The 26500-nt window shown below is 53.2% G+C and overlaps 1 protein-coding gene across 1 annotated transcript in view; it reads right to left on the bottom strand.

Annotated features, from left to right (window-relative positions):
• Positions 1–26500, bottom strand: part of LOC125952825 (protein expanded) — a 157497-nt gene that overhangs the window by 130310 nt on the left and 687 nt on the right. Inside the window, exon 1 of the mRNA XM_049682551.1 lies at positions 25811–26500. This exon is cut by the window's right edge and continues 687 nt beyond it. The gene's annotated coding sequence lies outside the window, so the exon portion shown is untranslated. The remainder of the gene's footprint in view (positions 1–25810) is intronic.

Here is a 26500-nt window from a genome sequence, read left to right as displayed (position 1 = left end):
GCGTGGATTGATGGCAGGCTTGCGTGTTGTTCACGCACTTAGAGAGAGATAGACAGAGAGAATGGTGGATCATTAAAAGGTGGTCCTGGCGATCGCACGATCACGTTCTGGTTCTGGTGGGCGTCGCCACCACCGTCATTCTCTCCAGGGGTGACTGCCATCAATTAGAAGTTTTTAGATAAGTTTTAACACTCCAAGGACGAGCGGTTGATCCACGACCCATCTCAATATCACAAAAACAAAGCCCGCTGGCTGCTGCTGCTGCTGCTGCTGCAGTAGCGCAACACTCCCGTTAAAGTATCTCCTACTCCGAGACAGGGAGTGAGAGGGAGAGATAGGGATCGTTAAATCCGATCCGCAGCATCGACCACCACACAATCAGCATAATGATGCTCTGGGGATGGTTGGCTGGCTGGCCGTGAATGTCCGGAATTTCGGGGATAAAGTTTTCGGTGAAAAGCTTGACGTGAAGCGGGGGGACTACGAAACGAAGGATTTTCTGTGCGTGTGTGTGTGTGTTTCCCCATTCCTTCCCTTTCCCTTTGATCCTTCTTCGTGGGGCCACAATTTGGCGGCGATCCCGGACGGCGGACCTTAATACCCGTGGTCTCCTCTCCTCTTCCCCTTCGCCCCTTCCACTGCGCAGCGCTTGAAAGCTACATCATCCAGCGGCAGGGCAGTCATCCTCTGCTCCGCTTTCCTCTTCCGTTCCCCGGTCCGGCACGCCATAGGATGGCCTCTCTCTCTCTCTCTCTGCCCGGTGCGCTCCGTTCCACGAGCACCATCATCTTGATCAGGCATCAGGCCAGAGTCTCGGGGCCGTGGCATGGCATGGCATGGCCGGCCGTATATACTTATTTTATCCCTTCGGGTTATAAAACCGGTGATGGAATGTGGATCCGTTTCGTTCCGTTTTGTTCAGACGTTTCTCTTTTGCTCGTTCGTTCGCCACGACAACCACGGTGCTCTTCATCTCTCTCTCTCTCTTGTCTCTCTCTCTGTTCCATTCCTTCGCCATGCTATCGCGCGCCCTCGGCCGCGGTCGCGTTCCTCGCGTTGCGGTTGTAGCGAGCGTTCCCTTGGCGCGTGAGTTTCTTTTTGCGTCAGCGAAGCGAGCCCCTTTGGTCGTCGTTTTCTCGCCCCCTTGGCTCGCTCGCTTCTCCCGGGGCCAACCACCATTCGCGGTATTCGCGCGCGGGGCCTCGATGATCGAGAAGTAATGGCCGCGCGCCTTCTTCCTCCAAACGGGTACTAGAAAGCCAGAAAAGAGCTCCGGCAACCGGCAGCCGGCCTGCCAGAGGACGCACTGGAGCCGCGGCAAACGGCAACACAACAAGGGCACATTCCCCGTGTGTTCAGGGGGAAGGGGAGCGGGGTGTGATGGGAGAAGATGTCGATCCTCCGATCGAGCTAGGACAGCGATCTTTCGCGCGCGCGCCAAAAACTCCAACTAACGGCGACCCCGGGTAGAAAGAGAGGGAGAGCAAGAGGAGGGACCAAAAAATATGGCCAACCATAAAAATAAATAATTCTGAACCCACCTCTCCTCCCCAACACCCCGGGCCCGGTTTGCTGGAGTCAGGCCGGCCGGGCCGTTTTCGTTTCGTTTCCTTTTTATTTTCGTGTTATTTATCCCGGTCTCGGGGCCTTCGCTGATGATGATGATGATGCCGGGAGTTTGTGTGTGCACCACACCAAAGTGTGCCAGCCACCACCAAAGGCCCTGGCCTGGCCGGGGCCGGGGCCAGGCGAGTTGGAACGAAACACGACCAAAACACGGACGACGATGGCGCGCGCGCGCGGTCCCGGTCGCGAAAACGTGCGGAAGAAGAAGCGACGCGAAAACGGTTCGTCGCTTAAGCCAGCGCCCAAGTCGTTCGTTTTGTGTGTGCGCGAGCCGGGCCCGGATTTGTGGTGTGGTGGTGGAGCTGTCCGCGTAACACGGGATTTGCGACACACAACTAAAGAGAGAGAGAGAGATGGAGAGATGGAGAGCGCGATCGTTGGAGCCCTTTTTTTTGCGCCAACGTGCAGCGGCTTCCTGTCTTGCCGTACCAGAGGAGGAGCCCTAGAGAGGGTGTGGGGTGTGGGGTGTCCATTCTTCGTTCGCCACTGCCACCGGTTCGGTTTTGTGCCACGCGGGGTTTATGTATTCAATTTTAATCTTTCTACTTCTTCTTGTTCTCTCTCTCTCTCTATCTCTCTCTCTTTTATGCTCTTGAGTTTGCCAAATTGTCTGGACCTGGCTGTTGAGGACCCAAGAAAAGTCGGTGTTAATGGCTGACCGCGATGGCGATGGCTGACGCTTGAAGCCGGCTTAAAATCGCGTCCCTTGCAGCATAAATGTCGATGTCGAAATGCGTTACGTCACACCAAGAACGCGTAAGAACCGATTCGCGTTCGCGAATCAAAGATGGCTTCGCGATGCTTGCTTGCTTCGATTACCAAAAAAAAAAAAACAAAAAAAACACACACACACAAACATCTCAAGCTGGTCATCAACAGAACGTCGCTTTTCGGTCCGTCCAGGTCCGTGGCAGAAGAACCAGAAAAACCAGCTTTTCTGGGTTGGCTGGGTGTACTGCTGCTGGTTGTGGCCAGCGCGGACCACATTCGTGCCGAATTTCGTTTCGTAGGAAGATTTGAAGGTCCCACCAGCACCACCACCAGGTCCGGAGACCCAATGCCAGGGTGTGGTGTGTAGCCCGGTAGCCCGTGAAGACGTCGCCGCCAAGGAGATGATGTGGCCCATGTGGTCGGCCAACATCCCGGGGATGGCCTCACGCTACACGACCCCCCCCCCCTCCCCCTGGAAAGGGTTTTGTCCCTCGCGGCTTCGGGGTCCCGGGAGCCAGAAACCAGAAATCAGCGATGACTGGCGGCCGATTGACTTAATGCTAATAACAACCTGTTATACGCCTGGCCTCCCGTGTCTGGTGGACTCTTCGTCAGCTAGAAAGGTTCGTCTCCTGCCAAAAAAAAAAACAAAAACACAACCACAAAGGGACATGGAGCCATTGGGGCCTCGATTCTCCGGTGCGTGTCTTCTGTGGCAAGGGAGAGTGATTATAACCACGCACACACACCAAACACCGCTAGGACCGTGCAGCAAGAAGGGTGTAACACGAGAGAGAGAGAGAGCAAAGAATCGGTTCTTACCGATTCCTTCTTCTTCTTCACCTCGACCATCATCATCATCTCGGCATCTTATCGTTGTGTCTCTGGCAGCTTTTGCTCAGCTTCCGTGCTGCGAAGGAATGCAGCTGTTGGACGGCTTTCAGAGCACCCGGGTCCCGAAAAAGGGAAGAAAAGAATACGAGACAACGAGATCGACGACGATCGACGTTCGTGAGGCTGTGCACACACACACGCACGCACATGCAACGCGGAGGGACAGACAATATAATTTTCAAATTCCAGTAGCCAAATGTAATTACACGTGCGCGCCCCTCGCTGCTGCTGCTTGTCCGAGCATCATGTTGATGATGATGATGCTTGGCCTGGCCGAGGACGTTGTTCTAGCGTTCTGTTCAGCTGTTCCTTTTTTTTTCTTTCGTGTATGTAAACGATGCTGCTGATGCTGGCACTGGATTTTATGGCCTCATCATCGGCCCCCCTTTCATTATCTGCATCCTCTCCTGTGTGCTCGCGCCCAGTTTATCTCGCTAGCAGCACAATGGACACCAGCAAAGATGCTACCTTCAGCACGACACACCGAACGTCTTCTAAAGACCTCCATAGACGGAGGAGGAGCAGCAGCGATTGTTGCTTTTTTTTAATCAAAACAATCTCGCGCGAGTGCGCGAAAAAAAATCGCGTAAAAACGCAGAAAAAAAACCTATTCCGGAGAAACAAAACTAACATCCGTGTAAACCGTGAAATGCAACACGTAGTAGTACACGTAGTAGGCCGGTCGGTGCGCACCGCCGGTGGTGGTCTTTACACATCTCTTCTGTTCCTGCTACTGCTGCTGGTGATGGCGTACGTGTAAAAATGCACTTGCGATTGCGTTGCGCCGCAGTCAAGGCTTCTCTCAGTGCGGTGGAGGGCGGTTTGGTGGCCGCCCTTCTAACAACGCGCGAAACAAACATTCAGTGCGCGAGAGAGAGTGTGTGAGGAGGGTGGCCATGGCTGAAGAGTGCGCAAAGAAAAAAACGAACCACAAGTGGAGTGTAGCACAATAGCTAAGGCCACCAGCACCTGGCACGGTCTAGGAGGTAGCGATAACAAATGGAAAGGTGGAGTACCCTTCTATTGATAGCATAGAATCGTGGTAGTGATGGTGGTGGTGGTGGTGGTGGTGATGGTAAGTCGTGTCTGCGAGCACCTCTTCCTACCAAGCGCCAATCGATTATGGAACTCTTACGTTTTGCGATCGTCAGCACTCCGGCGGCGCCTATTGTTGCTGGTTGATGTTGTTTTGTAACGAGGAACAGGAATGCTTCGTTGCATCACCATGGCGGCAGCGCAAGTGCCGGCAGTCCAAGAGAGTGCTAGGGAAGCATCTTTTTTTGTTGCTTGCTTTCTTGAGGGTGTTCCATTGTGTACTTCACGCCAATGAGCTAAGCGTTGAGCGATCGCGCATCTCTAGGAAGCGAACGAACGAACGCGACGAGCGACAAACAAACAACAACAACTGTTGCTGTTGCTGCTGCTGCTGAGAACTCGAGCGCGACTCGAATGACGCACGATCATCATCATCATCATCTTCGCTCTGCAAACCGATGATGTCTGCATAAATATTGACAAACGAGATCCAACGGCGAAGCGGGGGAAGCGGTGATGATGACGCACGGAGTCAGATCGTGCTTTTGATTTAATTTGTTCGCGAGGGACCCGCGCGATCGAGGGAATGCTTTTCACCAAATTAAACTATCATTAGGCTCGGGGTTTCTGTTTTGCCAGAGTCTCTCACACACACACATACACAGCCCTAGTGGTTGTGATTGTCTCTCGAAGACACTCTCCACGAAGATTAGGAACCGACCATTTCGTTCCCCTCGAGGCGATGGCCCCTCTGGCGAGCCTCGGTAACGTTCATTAAACATTTCCAAAATGTGTTTTACACACTCTCGAGAGAGTGACAGGGAGGGAGGTGTATAGCGGGGAGATGCGGTACCTGGTCTCGTGGCCTGAGGCCTTATGTCTCCCCTCCTAATGGATCCCTCCTTCTTCGAAGAGCGAGCTTCAAGAAACGAGCATCATTGGACATCTCGCCAAGCAACATGCATGATGCATGTTACCCTCAAGGAACCCAAATGGTCCACATCATCATGGCCGTGTGTGTGTGTGTGTGTAACTAAGATTAATTGTTTTCACTTCATATTCTCCCTGCTCCCTGTCCCTCGAGGGCGTTGGAATTGGGTTCGGGGAGAAACCTATTCCTATTCGTATTCTCCTCTCATTACATATGTTGGCGCATGGATGGCGCGCGCGCGCGCGCCAACTCGACGGACAAGGTCGACACACCGGCGACCCCCCCACCCGGGACTGTGGCCTTCCTCTGCTTCCCTCCCAGCGAGCGAACGAGCGAACGAGCTCCAGGAACAGACATGATCGTCGTCGTTGCGTTCGAATCATAAATCAAAATCAATCGAATATGAGTTTTCAATAAATTCAAGCATCATCTCCAGCCAGCCAGCCAGCAGACAACACACACACACACACACACGCGCACAGACACCTTCTTTTCAAATTAACGAACTTTTTCACCTTCCTTTCTTCCCGCTCTCGCTCCTCTGGAACGCTTCTGACGCTACATCTCGTCGTTTTCGTCGACGTTCTCGAAGCGTTCCTCTGGAGTAGGCAATCGAGGAGGGAGGGGGGGGGGCTTCACTTCCACCTTCACCACCACCGCTCACCTCCTCGATTACACACACGAAAATTTCTTAACCTTCACCCTTCAACCGTTCCGTTCGCTTCTTCGCATCTGTTCCGCGTTCCATTCCGACTCGGAGGAGTCTTGATTGACCAGACATTCCCTTGCGCGCCAGATGCCAGGTGTGTGTGTGTGTGTGTGTATGTGTGCCTTTGCCGGCCAACAGGCTTGTTGTTGTTGTTGTTGGGTTGGGATTGTTTGAAGAGGATCTATGGGAACACCCCCTTTAAGAAGGGAGAAGGGCATTAAAAGGCTTTCGATCGTTCGTTTCGTTCGCTTCGTTTCGTTTCGTTTCGTTCGATCGTTTGGGGTCTGGTCTACTTGGATCGTTTCACAAAAAGGCATCACCATGGAAAGTAATAACGTGTCTTTTTTTTCTCTCTCGTGTCTTAAAGAAAGATGATGAAGAACAACGAACGGCTGGCTGGACGGACACGCCACTCGTCGTCGTCGTCGAACGCGCCCCTTGGAGCGATAAGTATAGCGTTTCGCTCTTTTCGGTGGTGGAAAAATTGGGAAAACGAGGATCAAATAAATTTTCTACGCTCCTCTCCTCGCGTGTCTTTCTCCTCTTCTCTCTAACTGCGTCTTCCAAATGTGTCCATGGTATTTATGTCGATGATGTGTCTCGCGATGACGGCCCTCCTCCTCGCTTCTCCACCATCGACCAGTCGACGACCATCGATGACAGTAATTTGGAAGTTCCTGATCCCCCTCCTCCCCGATTCAGCTCGAACTGCTCGAGGCATTCGGTACGAAGCCTGCTGGCCTCACAAGCCTCGAGCCCAGGAATGCGCCTCAGTGTCGATGGCCAAGTGAGGCCGTTCGTGGTCCGGCCTTTCGGTCCCGGAGCAATGATAAATGGTAGAATTGTGAAGTGTTTATATCCTCGCGGAGCAGCAGCAGCAGCAGCAGCCACCACAGACGAGAGAGTGAGAGAGACGACCTGAAAGAGCTTAACAGCCAGCAGCCGGGCCAGGGACCGCAGTATGCCAGGCGAGAAGCCAAAGCAAAAGATTGGTTCTGTGCGATTGCACACACAGGCACAGGGCACAGGCCACATGGAAGGAAAGAAAAAGAAGAAACGATCCCGAGGAGAAACATACGAGAAACAGCAGAACCAGCGACAGCAACAGCAACAGCAGAACGAACGCACGACAAGGCTCTCGCGACGAAGAGCGAAGATATTATTGTGGCCCGAGGCACTGCCGCATACCTTTGCCCTTTTTGTGGCCCCCTCCCCTCGCTCGCCTGCTCTTCTCCTCTGTCTCTGTGTCTGATCTTCTCAACACTCTGCTGCGTCACGCAGAGAACCGGCATCGGGAGACGCACAATGATGAAGAGGCACGCCATCTGCAGCATACCACAGCAGCAGCAGAGACCAAGCAAGCAAACACGAACCAAGTGGCCTCTCACAGGGCCGGCTGTTGCTGCTGCTGCTGCTGCTGCTCGGTCTCGGTTCTTCTTCTCACCGTTCTGCTTCCGTGCTGTGTGCTTCGGCCATGGCCTTGAGCAGATTTTTGTGCTCGACGCTCGGAAGGAATTTTGCATCTCTCGAACGCCGTTCGAACACTGCAAGAAAGTGTTTCACGGCAGCGGCAGCGAGAGAAAGCAGAAGTGGCGGTGGTGCTGCTGGTGGTGGTCTAAGAGGTGAAGGAATTTCGTTTAAAAAAAAGTAAAATAACATTCTTTCGGAAGCACTGAAAACCACAAGGACAAAGGCTTCACCTTTTGCTTGCTATGCTCGCCATGAAATACCATTAAACGGATACTCTCTCTCATTTCACCTCCAGCAAACACACACACACACACAAGCATGTACATCGGGGTGTACAGACCCCGATGGTCTGAACGAGCATAATCATCATCAGCATCATCATCGTCATCATCATCATCGTTCGATGCATTCCATTCTCGAAGATCGTACGAAAGGACGAACGAGAAAACGGTTTTGAAGGCAGAGCTGCTGCTGCTGCTGCTGCTTTTGATCGACAGCTTTTGCTCTGCCTCTCTTCATTTGTGCGTGTGTGTGTGCGCTAAAGAGAGAGAGAGAGGCCGATCAAGTGTTTAAGAAGAAGCGATGGCTTAGCGGAGTTTAAATCGCGCACGAGAGAGAGCAAAGATAAGGGGAAAAAAACCGAAACGCGAATAGATCCGCAGCCGCGCGTTTGGTAATTCTTCGGGAGTACAAAAGACTTGCGCGCTTGCGGGCGACGTTAAGCGACGAACGCTTCTCATTCAGCGCAGTTTCGGTTTGCGTTTTCAATTTGGAAAGTTTAATAGCAAGGCGTCGATGCCTCGATGACTCCTCCATGTTTGCTTCTAGTTTTCTAGTCCAGTCCCAGTCCCGGGGAGCTGGCCACAGTTTGTGTCAAGTGATCAGCGAGAGAGGCTCGATCTCTTCTCTTTCAGTTGTCGGAGCTCATGGCACGCGGCACGACACGTAGAAAGGCATCATTTCGAACCCCGAACCCTTTTGCCGCCGGACTGACCACCGACCAGTTCGCAGTTCGCTGGTTCTCGCTAACCCAACCCGAAACCCCCGTGCGCCAATCCCTCAACACACACACACAGCCAGTCAGCCGACAAAGAGCCGCCATCGCCGTCGTGGAGTGAAGCGCAATAGCACGGACGCACACACACACACACGAGGGGTGCGCGCGCGCGCAAACAAAACGCGCCATTTGAAGGCCAGCCGCATTCCAGAGCGTGATCATGCGCTCCCGCGCACTTCAATGTTTGTTTCCGTTTCGCTCCCTCTTGCGTAGCAGGCCGGGGGACTGGGACTGGGGCCGGAGCCACGCAACACACACAGCATCACCTCAGCAAGCGTCGCTCGCTCATAGTCGTCGCTTGGTGCTGGCACTCTTCGATGCGAACTAATGTCGCCGTCATCGTCGTCATCGTCGTCGTCGTCGTTCCGTCCGGCGACAGCGTTGTTCCCACCTTTTGCACTTGTTGTCCGCGTTCTCGATTCGGAACCAAAAGGTCCGAAATCCGAAGGTGTGTCGCAGTCGCCTCTGGCACACGGTCAGGGTTTTTCGAGGTGGCGACGATTCGCGGCCGTAGTAGGCCAATCAAGTATGCTAGGCACACCACGACACGCAGTGCGTGTGTTACTATCACGGAAAAAAAACATGCGTGTAAACAGCACAACCACCACCGGCGTTTGAAAATGACCGCCAGTATGCGTGAGAGAGACAGAGAGAGTGCGTGGTCAGGGTGCTCACGATCCTCGAAAAAATTGGCCAACATTTCCGAGGCCAACTGCGATGTTCCCATGTACACCGCGGCGAGGCGAGTAAATTTGACGCTGCGGGTTGTAGGTTTGATTTTGGGTGGGGGGGGGGGGGTAGGGTGTCCACTACAGTGTCCGTTGTCCCTGGAATATTAATTCCCAGCACTCGAAGCAGTCAGAAAGATTATGAGCCAAAGGGAGCCAACACCTCGACAGCATACGGATTGATGGATTAACAGCGCGTTCTGGCGCCACGAGAAGTGTGCTTCGTGGTCCCCCTTCTGCTGCTTCTGGTGCATATGATGCTTACGCAATTGAATTCTGTTTCGTTCTAATGTACTTGCTCTGTAGAACTCTGAGTGAAGTTCTCGTTCGGTGTTGGTTGCGTTACTTCAAGATTACTCCCAGGGCATTATTGTTGCATAACACACGCTGCGCTACCGGACACCACGGCTAGAACGTTGCTGCTGTTGCTACATTTTTCCACCGTTACTCACCTGCAGAAGAGAGAGAAGGAAAGAGAAAGAATGAAAAGAAGCTCATGAATATTCTGAAGTAACAATGGGCACCGAAACGATCTCTCTCTTCCCTCGGAGGAGCTCTCCAGCAGGAGGAGGAGAAGAAGAAGGAGGCTGCTACCCCGTGACTATGACTAAGAAGGGAAGGCGTAGCACCCGCAGCGGTCACACCGCGAGAACCTTGCCAGGCAGGCAGCCAGCCAGCCAGCGCAGGGTCTTCGACTCGTGGCGTACATTCACTTTTTCCACGACCAGCAGCAACAGCAGCAGCAAAGGGGCCGTTGTGAAGGGAGTGTTGTGGATGCCACAAGCCACAGTAGCACCAGCAGCAGCAACAGCAGCCGAGGAGAAGGCGAACGAACTGGCTTACTGCTGGCCTGCTCTGCATAAGGCACGCTGTTGCTGGTTGCTGCTGGCTGCTTATGAACTACTTTGCACACCCACCTTCGAGCGAACGAGTCTCGAGGGCTTGGCCACTGCTGCCGATGCTGCTCGTTGGGCAAATGTGTTCTTTCCGAAAGTCACGAAACATTGAAGTGTGTACGACTGTGTTTGTGTGCACGTTATGCCGCCAGCACACACTCCTGGGGGGGTTCTAGGGATCGTGATCGTGAGCCCGAAAAGTGGATCATTCTCGCATCGATGCCCCTAATGCTCGATGCCTTGCACACAGAGTAGCATTTGCAAACTCTCGTGCGTCAGAACCCCCTTCCAGGAGAGGGCATTCCGAAGATCGAATGGTACTCCTACGCAACGGAATTACCAACCTCTCCTTCCCTTCACGGTCTCTACATGCCACAAAAGTGGTAATGAACTTGTGGCTATGCTAATGATGCTCTGTGTTGGTAGGCGGCCGGATGCTTCCAGTGGCATCCACCATTCCAGGAAGAAGCCAGAGCTCGACAAATCCTACACACGGTTGCAGCTGTTGCAGTGGAAAAGCGTCGTAGTTGGCGTCGTTTTTCCGTCGTTCACTTGGTACAAGCTGCTGCTGCTGCTGCTGCATACCACCGTTAACCGAGGTTACTACCACTTTCTTCTATGTGGTTTTAGGTCTGCGTGTGTGTGTGTGTGTGCGGTTTGTCTCGGAAGCATTTGGCGAAACCGCGAACCGGTGTGCGGTGGTCGCCGTCACTGTGACTTGTGGCATGAAAGTGAATCCGGACACCACGATTTCGAGTTTATGCTCGTCTCAGGTTTGTAAATTGCTTTGTCAAACAACTACCACCACACGACAAAGAAGCTCCAGTTGCTCCAGTTGACGACGACAACGACGACGACACTGGACCGTGCCTTGCTGTACTCTCCGTGCACACCGTGACGCACTTTCGGCTTCGACAGCTCGCCACGGAGTGGAGAGCATTGGTAGAGAAACGTTAGGAAAAATCTCGAAGAAAAAGGGAAACGAACTGACGAACTGATGGGGTTCACGCTAACGACACCGATCGAGGGACCCCGGGCTGGCCGGGCTGATGATTTCTATCTCTCGTACACATTCAAATCAAATTAATCTCGACGAAACGAAAAAAAACCGCTTCGCTTCGATTCGAGGAGCGCTTGTCTGACTGACTGACTGGCCGGCCAGAGGGCCCCCTCCCCCCCGGCCTGGCCTGGCCTGGCCTAGCGTCACCTTTGGGTTTTGCTCCGCTTTCGTGCCACAGACGACGCTTGATTGGACCGCGACCGTCGTCGTCGTCGCCGCGCCCGCCCCGAGGAGGGGAGAAGAGTGAAAAGTGGGATGTAGACCGCAGCCACCGTGCGCGCGCGCGCGCCGTTCCGACACCATCAGCGGAACTGATTTCATTCGTCACCATGCCGGTGCCGCAGGAAATGAGGTCCAGTGAAAGGGAGTCACCGCGCAGTCGTCGTCGTCGTCGACGCCGTCGAGAGGGTAGATCTCGGGTGTGAGGCCCTTGACAACACACACACACACACACACAGGCGTCACACCTCCTGCCTGGAGGGCTCCTCTCTCTTCTGTTGCTCTCTTCTCCTGCTGCTCCTGCTGCTGCTGCTGCTGGAACCACCGCTTGCTGTGCCCGGTAGCAGCTTTTCTAAATACTTTTTATCTTAATCTGCCCAATGATTAATGGTGCTACCGGTAACGGTTGATTGTCTGCGTCCGATAGTCGGTCGGTCGGTACAACGACGAACGATCGACCGACGGATCGGACTCCCTTGGAAGATTCGGCCTGCTTTTTGTCGATTTGCCGTCGACCTCAACATCGACACACGACACACGACACGACAAGTGTGTCGTCGCGTCGCGTCGCGCCTCTGGTCTGGTGGTGCCACTCCTTCCAAAGCTTTCCAATTTTTCTCTCACTCTTCGTGTCCTCCGTCCCCGGAACTCCGGCGATCGTGAACGCAAAACGATCGAAATCGAGGACCTACCGTAGAAAAACAAGCAAATAAACAACAGCAACGCAGCCGCAAGTGCTTCCCAAGTGCGAGAGTCTTCAAAAAATGGAATTTGAGCAAGTGGTGTGTGGCCACTTGCGTTGCCAAATGCCTGTCTGCCTGCCTGCCTGCTCTCCCTTAAAACAAATGCCAAAAACGTAAACAAATCGCACTTCCAGACACATACACACGCCCAAGAGATGCCTTTTGCGAGGAGTGAACTTCATTTGCGTGCGCGTGAGCGAGAGGGTCTGAAAAACAGATTCCATTTCCCGGGGGTACTTTATGCCTTTGGCCACCACCACCACCGGCGGGCCTGGCCTGGTGCTTGCGTAAACATTGCACCTTTGCGCAACATTACACACACTCGGCCGGCGGAACGGTCGTTCGTTCGTTCGTTCGTTCGTTCGCTCGCTCGCGATCGGCACTGAGAATCATTAAAATATTTTTGCGCTGGAATGTGAAGCATTTGCCGTGTGCGTGCGTACGTGCGTGTGTGCCTTGCCGTGCCGCATGCCGCGAGACCTCCATTTCGGTTCGCACCTTCACTCTCTCGTGGGCGGCCTTCTATTGTGGTGCGGCCCGAGATGCGCATTCCAGTGGCTGTCTGTCTGTCTGTGTGTGGGAGTGCACGGTGTGCGGTGATAATTACGCTTATGCAGATGCGCCCCGATCATGGCCGCACCATATGCCGAGTTGATGATGGTTGATGCTTTCGGTTTCGATTCAGTTACCTCCTTTTCTTGCTGTTCGGTTTTTGAATATTTTAATTCTCATTCCCCTTCCCTCAAGTGAAGTTACGAATCGTGAAGCGTGAGTTAAAGCTGCGTATGTGGAGCGCAGCGAACGATTAATACACGTTAATATACGGTAAGCAATCAGTATCAGCTCGGGCAGCAAATGGGTGGCACCTGGAGGATGGTACCGGCACGGTAATTCCAATTAATTCCTCAAACCACACACACACTCGATACTTGATCGAGTAAAGTTGTCATTCCAGCCCATTCCCGGGGGGTAATTTCGCGCGCCCACTTTTCTGCCAGAGCCCTCGATATCAGCGACTAACGTCTCAATGACGCAGACGCTCATGATGGCGACCACGACAACCACGACGACCACGACGACAAACCGGTGGCTTAATTACATTTCAAAACGCAAAGCTACAACGACTCCGTACGAGTGTGTGCGTGTGTGCAACGCTGCAATTGATTGTCGTGTTATGAGCCCGAGCTATGCGCCGCCGGTTCAGGTACTACACTATAGCGACAATTAGCTTCCCGGGCTGGAAAACGACTTGAAAACACCTCCTCCTGCTCCTCCTTCTCTACCTAGGCTTAAGTATCATTTAAGTCGATTTAATTTGTTCCAGCCATTAACGAGAAACGCGTGATCGCGATATGCTCGCTCTCTTGCTCTCTCTGTCTCTCTCATTTGCGATCGATCATCTTGGAGGTTTATTGGAGCACATCGTGGAGCTTTTAGAGCAAATCAAACCGCAACCTAAAATCCGGAATCTTTCGGACTTCGGTGGAAACGGGAAGATTGTTTCCAAAATTAAAAACGCCTACTGAGTCCTCCAGCCAGCCAGCCAGCCAGCCAGCGAGCTGTCATTTTGCTGCCAAACTCAACGCGACAGAACAAAGCAAACCGAGAAACATCATCATTATCATCCTTCTCGAGAGCATTCGAAACCGGGCAACGCCTGCTGAGTGGGAGATCATGGCCATCTTGTCCCCAACATTCCAGCACCGGAGGATTGTTGTAAATTTTGGTCCGATTAGCATTTCTAATTACAACGACTCGTCTGTCTCTCTCCCTTCGTTTTCATCATTAATTATGGCGATCATAAAAATAGCATAATCCGGACGTTGACGCTGGTGTTCTACGCTCGTCGCTTGGATGCCGCCGCTTGGATGCCATAATTTAACGCAAAAACCCGTTGTTGTTGTTGTTGAAGAAGAAGTCAAACGAGTTGCCTTGACGACGACGACGACGACGACGAGCAGGAGAATGGCGATGAAATAGAAAATTATAATCATACACCACCCACTGCTCCTCCTCCTCCTCCTCACTCCAGCGCGCGCCGGACACTGACCGCTAGATGGGAAAGGGCCACGCGGACGCCAGGTCGTCGATTTCGTCCCAAAAACAAACTAATATTTATCTCGTTTCGAACAAGTTTCCTTTGGTGAGCCTCCCACACGACGACGACGACGACGACACATTAAGCATAAATCCTTGCACACCTACGCACACGCCACCAAATCGGGCACAGGCATCAGGCCCACCACCACCAACCACCCACTCGAATGCCGGCCATTCGGCAATTAACGCTCATTATGGCAGACGAGAAGAAAAAGGAGAAGAAGATGAGTGGCATGTGGGCAATGGGGACGATTCGTTCGTTCGCGAGGAGGAGTTTTGTTTCATTTCGCAACCTCGTGTCGTGGTGGACGGGGGGAGATCTTCTTTTGAGCCATTTTTGGAACGCCATTTCGAATGGGTTGCGTTGGTGTGTCCGGGCATGCCGGGGGCGCGTGGGTCACAGTCGCCATCGGAATGCCGTTCGGAGAGAATTTATCATTCACCGTAATCGTGGCCATGAAGATGATGATGATGATGGCGGCGGCGAAGACGACGACGACGACGATCAGGTGTGCGTTGCGTTGGCGTCTTGCGATTGGCATTCCATTGGTGGACTCAAGGATTTCACCTCCTGCTCCTAGAGAGGTGATGGTGGTGGTGGAGAGGACATCAAGTCCCTCAATCATCCATCGCGTTGCGTTCGTCGCCGTCTCCCCCAAAGAGAGAGAGAGAAATATGCGTTGAAGTCACACGAGGAGACGCTTCTCAGTGTGTGAGATGATGATTAATTGAAGAGTGGTCGTGAGATTGATTACCAGAAGGGGTGGACGGAAGTACCTAGTGGTCAGATTCATGTGTGTGTGTACCGTGGGTTTTTCGATAATTAAGAAACGGCGACGACGAAGAAGCAGAAGAAAGACGCCTCTTTGAGTCGTCCCCCGGGGATCATCGATCTGTTACTCACGATCATTCCAAGGGACAGACAGACGGACCAGGATTCCATGCGCCGGTACAAGACCGTCATTGACCTGGGGACCGTTTGTCATCCCCGGGATCCCTCCCTTCACCGCGATCACGTTTCACTCACTGACCGCACACACACACACACCGGCAAACCGTCTGCGTGGCCAGCGACGAGTTAATTAATTAATTTATGCGTGTTTTGCTTGGTTACCGCGGTGGTTTTGGCCGCAACATAATTAGCGCGGCGCAAAAAAAAAAAAGGCTTCGCCAAATGGAAATGGGAAGAAATGGTTGACAGTGCGTGAGAAAGTCGTGTGCCCCACCAGAGGTGCAATGGTGTGAGAAGAGGCCGCGATCAGCACGTCACATTCCATTTCTCGCTCGCTCCCTTCGTGGCATGCGGAAGTGACAGATTCGCGTCGCGAGCGAGCGAGTGAGGATCTGTCCTCCAGTTCATGACGCGTGAGAATCGCGTCGCATCGATGTTAACGTTGACACTTGTTATCGTCAGTTCAGAAGCTGCTAATTGAAGGAGAGAGACCGAAAACCTAAACATCAAGACGATCACTACCGATCGAGAGAAAGGAAGGCAATCGGGATCCGGGGGTGCAAACGCTACGTCTGATAAGACGCTGTGTACGCACAGAAAAAAAAGGAGGACATTAGTGATAACCCAGATAACTAGATCATGACTCATGAGACGACGAACCTCCCCTTGGTGGTATCGATAATTAGCGGAACATTGGAATCGCTGCTTCGCGCGCGCGCGCTCTTATCTTTCACTCCGCGTCCCAGTTCTGACTCATGTCAGTGCGTGCGTGTGCGTGTGTCAAGGGGCCATCACACTAGCCCCCCTCTCCCATTCCAAGCGGAAGCGAACGGAATATCGTTTCCTGCAACGCGCGAATTCGCGTCCGGAGATGATCCATTCCATCAAGGGAGGCGCCACACGGGAAGGGGGTAGAGAATTGGGTACCAGAAAAGGGGAGGCCACGAGATGTGTGTGTGCGCGCTTGGAATCCGGTTCCGAGAGGATGATGACGCCGCGGCGATGTCATCGATCGCCACGCCGCGACATTCCAACAGGGCACCGGACAGGGCCGGGCCGGGCAGGAATAGGAAATGATGGCGATAAAAATCGAAAGCCAACGACTCGAGCGGCCACTCCAACGCCGAGTGCTCGAGCAGCAGCAGCGGCCCAGCCACTTCTTCTTCTTCTTCCTCTTCTTCTTCCTCTTCTCTCCCTTTTTCTTCTTGTCTCTCCGGCAGCACAAATCTCAATGAAATGCGCCATCCACCATGATGATGATGCGGGCATCATGAAGCAGCAGCTTGAAGTAGGGTGGTTGGGTAGTAATGGGCACCACCCATCCCTTCCACCCCCTCTCATCTCTCTCTTTCTTTTCCTCTCTCTCTCGTGCGCCATCTTTATCTCCATCAGCAGGCCCCTAGCAGGAGGGCAACTCGTCGTCGCCGTCGTCGTCGTCGTCTTGGAGCATTGCGATCGAAGCATACCTTTCCGGTCGCTCACATTTCTGGTTTTGGGTTCGCTTTCGCGCTTCCAGCACTACTGCTGCCTCGTACTCGAAGTGTACTGTCCGCACGTGTGTGTGTGAGTGTGTATGGAACCCTTGAGAAGGTTCCTGAGCCGTGCCGTTGTCGCCCTTGGCTCATAAAAAGGCCCCCACCGGACACGGTGCACGGAGTTAAGTGCGGCGCTATTTAGGAAATGGCAGCCGCAGCAACCCTCTCTGGATGTAAATTATCGCGCAATCGACCACGACGGTGACAGTGCGTGTGTGCGCGTGTGTGTGCGCACGCAGAGAGAAGAGATAAACCCAATCACCGGACATTCTTTTGAACGATGAACTCCACGGAATGGAATGCCGCGTGTCGCGTTGCGTTGCGTTGCGTTGAGTTGAGTCAAGGCGCTCGACGCCATCGCCAAAGCGCGGCCACAGATGTTACCGCCGCTCTTTATCGCAACGCTACTCCTTCTCCTCTTCCACCTCTAGGCAGCGTGGTTGAAGCATCGAGTGGAATGTGGCCTGTTTCGGGGTTATCGGAACCGTTTAAGCGGATCCTCTCTCTCGTTCTGTCTCTCTTTCTGTCGCTCTCTTCAGCTGCTTCAGCTGCTGCTCTTGACTCTTGACGTTGGCCTTTCCGTTTTGCATACCTTCGAGCCTGTCCGTGTGTGTGCGCGTGAATGACGAATTCTTGAGTCACTTTTGCATATTTCATTTGTTGTGACCGGCGGTCGTCTTGGTCGTCGTCGTCGTCGCCGGTCGTTTGCATGTCGTAATGTCCACAGCGGGCTCGTGGTCTCCATCCATCGAGAAAGGAGAAGGAGGAAGGGAGGGGTAGCGACTCATTGCGCAAACATGCTAGCATATTTCAAAGCAAGCACTCAAACCCCATGACCCACCACCTTTAAAGGTGTGCTTGGTAGAGAGCGAGAGAGAGAAAGAGAGAGAGACAGCGAACACTGAAAGAGCTGACATGGCATGAGGGGACGACCGTTCGTGGAGTGGCCGGAGTGGCCGTCGGTGCGCGGTGGAAGTGAAAGAATTTTTATGGTCCAATCACGCGACCACGGCGCGCCCGCTGATAAACTGACCGCAGAGTAGCACAGCACAGCACAGCATAGCATAGCATTGCATGCCAGCAGCAGCAGCAACAGCAACATTGGCGCACGGCTCGAGAGTTGCTGCAGCTGCTGCTGCTGTTGCCTCTGAATGGGTGATTAAGGCTTCCAACCAACCACGCCTTGCCTTGCTTCTCGTGGCCAGCGCGTCCTCGTTCTCGTTGGTACGGACTACCCTCACCCCCCACACCCCCTCCCTTGGACTGTGGGATTTCAGCGGAAAAGTGGTTCGAAAGAAAAGTCGAAAAGTAGCGGTACCCGGGAGGTTGTACTCTAGAGGGTGTGGTACGAAGGGGGTGAATTTATCACTCAGCAAAACTTGTTCGAAGCAGCAGCAGCAACAGCAGAGATCGGCCGCTCTCTCTCTCTCTCTCTCTCTCTCTCTCTCTTTCTGTGGCTTGGAAAAAACAGGCGATGGTTACGCGCCACGAACCTCGCACCGAGCGAAAAGGTCATAAGCTCGGCATCGCTCGGCGGCCACCACCAGGCCAGGTGAGGGGTAAGGTCCACCACCCCTCTCTTCCCCTGTCCTCTCCCTCGTCGTTCACCACATTTGGAATTCTTTAAATATTTGATCTGGCGCGCTCCGGTCCACCGCTTTGGTTGGCGCCAAATGGAATCGAACCATCCATTAAACATTAGAGAAGAAGGAAGCGAAGATGGTGGCGGTGCGCAGCGGTGATAGGCTAATTTACTGCGCCCGGTTTACCATGGTCAATTGGAAATAGCGTCGAAGGGAGGCCACAGCCTTTAAAAGGGCAACCATTTATCTCTGTTATCTACTTGGAGGCCCGTGGCGTGGCGTGGCGTGGCGTGACGCGCGGATTGGTTTGTGTTGCTGGCTTTCTAGCCACCCTAGGGGGGGGAGGCCACTTGCTGATAACTTATTTGCCAAAGTCAATACCAGCCGCGCAAAGGCTGCTCGTCACATTCCACGCGGCGACGACGACGTCAACGCTTGACGCACACACAAGCATCGCGTTGCGATCATTAATGGCGTTCGGGCTCGCGTATCACCTGCTCTCCGGAGCCTTCGAATGGCGAACTCGCGGCTCGTCGACGACCACGACGACCACGACGACGACGACGATCGAGCGCCTTCGGGGCGAAATCATTTATTTATTATTCGTCCACGGCGCCCGTTAAACGCCATCTGTCGCGAGCTAATTTATCGTTGGCGCCACCACGATTCGATGCCGATAAAAAAAAACAGAAGGAGTAGGACAGCCAGAGAGAGCGAAAGAGAGAGATAGTGAAGAGAGCGACCGATGGTAGCGATGTTTTAATTAAAAAAAAACAAAAACTTTAATGCAGATCAAATCACGGAAAACATGGAACCATTTTTCTGACTGTGTTGATCATTAATTCGGATCTCATGATCGAACCGGCGTGTGTGTGCAGAAGACAGGTGCACAAACACTGAGGCACTGCGGCAGTGTCTCCTCTCCTTTCCTGCTGGGAGTCTTATTTGTTTACGTGCGCGCTGATCGCGATCGCCAGATCATAAAAAAGTCCGGTTTGGGGGTTTTTTTTTCGGCTGCGGCTGCGGTCAAGGAGGAGGACGAACCAACCACAAATCCTGTTTGCTCCGTGTCGGTGTCGATGCGTCGATCGACGCACTCGATGAGGTGGCGCTGGGTTGAGTTGATCATAATTGTGTTGCTGTTTCCTTCCCGTTCGAACACAAACAAAAAACTCACCCCCCCTCCCGCCCCCCGCCGAAACGGAACGAACGCCTCTTCTCGCCGTGGCAGCCATTTTACGGCATTAATTAAGCGCAAAAGCTTCATTGGACAGGTACACGCAACATGAATGGTTCGCAAAGGAGCGCTCCTTTCGCTCATAACGAAGAGAACTATTTAACTCCTGCACCTCTCGCATGTGTGTGTGTGTGTGTGTGCGCTGTTTAATGAATTTGAATCCGATTGCTCGGAAGAGCAATCGGCAGCTGGCTGTTGATGATGAAGGCGACGACGCCATCGACTGGCGAACCGGTACAAAACCGATAAAAAAAACCCTGGAGTCCACCAGCGCCGGGCACTTCCGCCGCCAAACAACTCCGAGGACGCCGGGAGGTGGTAATGATCGATGGCAGGGAGGGTGAGAGAAACCAGGAGGGGGGGGAGAATAGAATTAATTAAATTTTATCCTCGAAACGTGTAGTAGTGTCGAACGAACCGTCGGCCCGGGCCGGAGGAGGATTGCTAATTAAAAGTAAAAAGCATCTCGCGTGGTCGTCGGCGATCGGTTCCTCCGACTTTCTCGTTCGCTTGTGTGTATGCCCTGATTACCTGGTGGCAAATGGCCACCGTGGAACCGTACGGCACCGAGCCACACGAGAGGACATTCGATTGTGTTTTGCACTTTGTTTTTTGTGGTCCCAATGTCCCATAAAAAGGTAATAGTTTCCTTTCGTCATTAAAGAAATCCTGCACAATAGTGGACACCACCGACAGAGAGAGCGCGAGAGAGAGAGAGAGACCAGGATGTGGCGTAAAGTGGGACACTCACGAGCACATGAGGGTTCCAGGTTAATGATTTAGTATTTCACGCAGGTGGCCGAGAGGTGTTCGAGGATTGCAAAATCAATCCAGGGGTTCAATCATCATTCAATCGGCGCTGCTGCTGCTGCTGCTGCTGCCGACGTGTGCCGTGTGCTCTTGTTTTGTCCTCCAGCGCTGGTGCTGGACGTGATCGCACGCGCGCGCGCCCATCGTTGAAACCAATGAAACAACAATGGTGGCATTCCAAGCGGTGCTCGCAATGATGGAATTCCCGGCCGGCCGGACAGGGTGCGGCTTTCAAATTTGCTGGCCACAACAAAAATGAAAACATAAAAAAGTATATACAAATGTATGCATGGCGACGGTGACGACGACGACGACGACGTGTGTTCCGTTCGTGTTGCTGATGATGAAGTGCAAATGCTCGACAGAGAGGAGGCCAAGAAGCACCGGTCCCGGGTGTGGCAGCTAATGAATGTTGCAAAAGGGACCAAATTGTTACAGGAAAAACCCCGGGCGCAGGAAAAAGGGGGCCGCGTTCATTAATTCTATGAAAATTTATGATCCTCGATGGTCGGCCTCCGAATCTCCAATCTGGGCGCGGTCTTCCAATTAATATTTTTCGCAGAAAGTCAGAACCACGAGGACCCTGGAACAGGGACAGAGAGATAGGCTAGGGCCACGCTGATTTGATTGTTTGATATTCAAGCAACCAACACTCACACAAACGCAGGAAAATGAACGAATCCCTTCTTTTGGGGGTCCAAAAGATCATTTAAAATTCCTGTTCTCAGCTCAACCCCCGGCACTCCCGGGGACCTCGGAGGCTGTCAAACTAATGAATACACAGGCACAGTAGGAACATAAAACCGGTGAGAAGCTAAGAAGCGCACAAGAACACAAAATCAAAACGCAGAAGTAAAACGAAAAAAAACTTATCAGAACTGGCAGGTCCAGGTCCAGGGAGGACCCCAAAACCGGGGGGGGAAGGCAGAGGGCAGAGGGAGGTTTTGTGGTTTTCGCAGGAGAACCCCAAAGTGGGACCTCCTCCTTCTCCTCGCGCTGCTTTTGGCCCCTCTGGCTACACAGGAAGCGCGCTGTCGTACACACCACGTCGTCGTCAACGAGTTCGGAACGTTCTGGGTTTCTGGTAGTGAATGGCGACGACGAGACGAGCGTCTTGTACTCTTCCTCTCCTCTCTCTCTCTCCATGTCTGCTGACGTTCCACCGATCCACTTCATTATTCATTTTGGCTTCGCCAAACGGGAAACGGGAACGGACTTCTGGTTAATTCTAGGATTCTCAGAATGCCCCCAAGCGAAAGAGAGGGAGAGAGAGGGAAAGAGAACAAGGATCCCCGGGATTCCCGGGATGCAAGGTGTGGTAGCAACAGCAGCAGCAGCAGCAGCCACGTCGCTTTTGGGCAAGGCCGCCGCGAGGTGCGTCTTGTGCTTTTTTTTTTTTATTAATTTCCATCTTCCAGCCACTGAAGCCGGAATGGAGTGTGTGTGTTGCGTGTGTTGCGCCCTTCCACGGCTTCTGTGCTGCTGCTGCGGTTGAAGAAATATTCTGACAGTTTCCGGGACCATGATCACTCGCCCCGAAGGCATCCGTTTCTGCTTCATTCTCCGTTCTACGACTCACAACAACAACAACGATCCGGTCCGGGAATGGGATTCCTGCCCCCTTTCGTTCCAGAATCGGTGGCAATCAAATGATCCTGTGTTCCTCTCGATTACTGTCCGCTCCTCCTCCTCCTTCCTCTTCAAAACACAAAATGGTTTTTAACGATCCCGAGCCCGATGTCGAGGAATTCCGATATAATGACCTCTCCCCGGTCCCTAAATGGTGTAATTTTCGAATTTTTCCCCCGGGAATCGGGGTCGGTTCGATGTCAAAGAAGAGGTCCAAGCGAAGCGATTTCTAACGATCAAAACGAGTAGAGGAGAGAGAGAAGAAAGGAGAGCAGCGGCAATCGAATGTCTGGCACCTCGGATTAGGTTGGCACGCGATAAGCGGTCAGATAATCCCATTCGAGATCGCACCGCATCGTAAATCGAATCGTGCGTCAACGCGTATGTTTGCGTAATGCATTTACTGCGCTAGTGTGGTGTGTGGACCGCAAGTCCACGGTACTTTACGATTTCCTCATTGCCATCATGACATGGCCACAAGTGGTTCCCTCCTTGACACCTCTCTCTCTTTGGCATGCCAGCCAGCACACGGACACCGTTCGCTCGTTCACTTCCTTAGATTAGGGCCCGGTTGCTGCCGGACCAGATGTTTGGGTTCTCGTGTCTTGTTTTTGCTGCTGCTGTCCAAAAGGTGGTGAGCATATCACAGTGTCACTAGCCCAGTAGCCACGTTCGTAATAGACAATTGCAATCGCAACATAATGATCATGCATGGCGCACACGGACACACGGACAAACCTACAGCTGGCCGGAACCACTTTCTTTCGCTTCGGGGATTGCAATGGTTGTGAGTTTATGGTTTGTTTGTGCGCTTGCTTTGACCGCCGCTCACATGTCACGCATTTGAATGCATTATGCTAATAGGGCTGCCGGCTGTGTGTGTGTGTGTGTGTGTGCGGCTAGGAGCTCCATAAAATGCTTAAACTGCAAACTGCACCACCGAGCGTCGATGTGTCGATGTGTGTCGATTACGAAACACGACACGATGCTTGTGGTCAGTTCACACTCACTCCACTCGTTCTCTCTCTCTCTCTCTCTCTCTGTTGCTCACTCTGTTGCTCACTCTAGTCTGGCAGGTCAGCCAACATTCCACACACCCTGACACACAGATGACATTTAGCTTCGACGACGACGACGACGGCGACCGCGCTTCGAGCACAGATTGCGTCACTCCTCCCCCAGGGGGGTGGTGGTGGCTCAACATAAAACGTGAAATGTGGCGTTTACAGCAACCAAACGACATTGCCCGCAAGCGGAGGGCCAGTGACCAGTGACCAGTGGCCGTATCTAATTTGCTTCTTATTTGGTGCGGCACCAGCGAGACACGAGCGAGAGAGCGAGAGAGAAGGTCTCTTATCTTTATCGGCTTCAGCATTTCAGATTCGCTATTTTTGGCGCGCCTTTATGCGTCGACGACGCGCGCGGCAAATGTCACATTCGCGGGTACCGAGGCAAACGAGAGGCCAAAGAGCACGACGCGACGTCGACTTCCAGGTCGGTCCCCGGCCAGTCCAGTCGCCATTTCGAGGGGCCTGCCGTGCGCAGAGCCGCAAAATTATGTGACATTGGAATTCCACCATACCAAGCATACCATAACCACGCCACAAACAAACTCTCGCATCGCCGGTCGCCGCCGTCGCCGCCGTGGCCACCGTTTTTTCAGTGCGCGATCCAGCGACCAGCATACCAACACATACGAAAGGCAGCCATTGCGTTGTTGCTGGTGCCACGATCACGAGGCGAGTCGTGAACGCGGAATCGATCCATCTGCGCGCAGCTGTGGCCGCAGCGCGGTGTGCGCCCCAAGATGGCTTCACGGAGATGGAGCGCGAGCGCGAGCGAGAGAGAGAGAGAGAGAGCCACTCTCCTTCTCTCTCTTTCTCTCGCCGGCCAGCACCGAAAACGATCCCATGGCCACAAGAGCTGCTGTTGTTGCTGCTGGTGGTGGTTATGTTACGAGCCGGGGCGGGGTGGGAGAGGGAGGAATCGAGCCTTCGCCCATCTGTGGGCCCCACTTTCCGACATAACTTCCATGCGGCGGCGATGGCCGCAGCAACAGCAGCAGCAGCAGCAGCGTCGCCTTCACTCGATGACCTGTGGCGTGAGGTGATGGTGAGGAAGAGGAGGAGGAGGAAGAGGAGTGGTGGAACGCCTTTTGCCGCAAGCCGAAGCCGGAGCAGGAACCAGTCCGGCTGGTTTTTCGACTCCACGACGACGACAACGACAACGACCAGTTGACTCCAGTCGATATCCAGTTTGGCTTCGCGTCGATCGTCGTGCGTCGGTTTCCCATTTTTAGACATTTTTCTCAACCTCCTCTTGCCCTCCTCCTTCTCCGGGCCGGGCCACTTGCCCGGACCGCACCATCGTCCACGTCGTCCTCGGCGTAATGGCGCGTGAGTCAATTTCGGTGTCCAGCGAGCGTCGAGAAGAGAGGTCTCTACGACACTTCCAGGAAGATCTTCTCCTGTTGTTGGTTTCCCTAACGAATACAGTAACCTTCGATTACATCAATTGTCATTCAGCCAGCCAGCCAGCCAGCCAGAGGTCGATCTTCCATGGATTATGCTATTATCGAGAGGGAAAACTCCTCCACGCCACAGCTGACGGCGAGTCATAAGTCATAAGAGCAGAGCTGGTTTTGCGGAGAAGCAGTCCGGGCTCATTATCCGGCAGGGAATCTGCGCAAAACGAGCAAAACTCCGGGGAGCCAAATTGCGCTGTTCGGTAATGAGCCCGGGGTCCAGGCTGCAGACTCGGTTCATAAACAAATATGCTAATTGCACCAGCACGCGCACGCCGATTGATTGGCTCCGTACACTGGGGGGGCCAAACGAGTAAACGAAAGAGATGGCGAGGCGAGAGAAAGAAAAAGAGGTGGAAACGGTCACCTGGGCGCCCGGCTTTGGGTATTTATGGCCAAGGAGGCGAAACGAAACGAAGCGAGCAAAGATTAACGGTGGAGTTCGCTGCGGCGCGTGGATTCGATCGATATCTCGACACATTCCTCACTGATAAGCCGCACCAACACACATCCTCACACACACCCTCGTTCCGCGTGTATTTGTAGAAAGTTTCAACCTTTTCGGTGGTGACATTCGATCCGATACCGCGAGCGAACGAGCGCACCCCACCCCATTCCACCACCCCCGTCGGTGAGTCAGGGGTTGAAAAATGTCAAAAATGTCCGTCCGTCCGCTCGCGGTTACGGTTCGGTGTGCGTGCGGATTGCTACTCAACGGGGCCGTGCCCTGCCCTGCTGACGCGTAACGTGCCGCAATGGCTGACTGACTGACTGACTGGCTGGCTGGCTGGTCGAGTGAGTCAGTGGGTGGGGGTGAAAAACTAGGGGTGTTTCTCGTTGTTCGGGCCGGTCCCCGCGGGTCTGGAATGCGGAACGCACACGTGGAATGTGTGGCGAAAATGGTGGCCAGCGATCGTACAAAATGAAATGTGAATTAACCCTGTGATGGTGGGTAAGGGTGCATTTCAACCCTTACTTTCTCACACACTGATCGAGAATGATCGAGATTTACGCAAAGAAAACCAAAATGCCGGTACGGAGAAGGTCGCTACTCGATCGCTTTCTAGCTGTCCAGCACCCCCTTCCATCGGTGCCAAGAGGGGTTCGTTGACAACGTTTGATGATGTGTTTTGCGGCACCAATACCAGCGGACCAGCGGAGACGGGGGTGAGACCTGATGATCGTGCGGCTGATAGCGATCGCGATCGTCACTTGAGACGCTCTCGTTCGACTCGTTTGGAATGTGGTGCATGGTTATGAAACCCCCCCTTTTTGGGGGGAGGGAGACCTGCGAGTTCGCGATGTTTGTGAAAGTGTCTAGTTTAAGGGTAAAGGGGTGGGAGGCTCCGTGAGTGACTTACCATTGATGCGGAATTAGTAGTGACTCTCTTGGAAGGAAACAATTCAATTCGATGTCCGTTTCCGCTGCCGCCAACGATGATGATGATGCTCCTCTCTCCCTTTCTCTATCTGTTTCTCTCTCTATCTCTCTCTCTCTCTCTGTCAGCTTGAGGTTCAACACAATAAGCGATCGTGCGCCACGGTTTGTTGTGACACCGAGTGACTTTCGATTACACCAAAAATCACCCACAAGGCACGCGCGCGCACTAACAATACACACTCTTCTCCTTTTCTCTTCTTCCTCTCTCACTCCCTTCCTTCTAGCACTTAATAGCTGCAATAGCACTTCCTTCGATTGAACGGCGATCACACTCCTCCCAGTTAAAACACTTTCGCGAGGATCGAGGATCGAGGATCACTCCGTATGCACTGAACGCGTGAGGACTATTCACTTCTAAACACACTCACTGAGGGGGTGCACATTCCAGATTCCACCTCGCCTTCAAACAGCACACACAAGCACACACACGCGGCACGGCACGACACAAACCCGTTGCAGAACCAAGCGGCAGTCGTCGTCGTCGTAGCATAAACACACGCAACGCGTTTGGTTTGGTTGGAAAATTCTAAATACTTCACCAAACTGCTCTCTTTCTCTTTTACGCTTCTTCACTCTATCTCTTTCTCTCTCTATGAGTGAGTGTTGCTGC

This window comes from Anopheles darlingi, chromosome 2, assembly GCF_943734745.1.
Source record: "Anopheles darlingi chromosome 2, idAnoDarlMG_H_01, whole genome shotgun sequence".
Taxonomy (NCBI): domain Eukaryota; kingdom Metazoa; phylum Arthropoda; class Insecta; order Diptera; family Culicidae; genus Anopheles; species Anopheles darlingi.
This window is presented reverse-complemented; position numbering and strand designations above follow the sequence as displayed.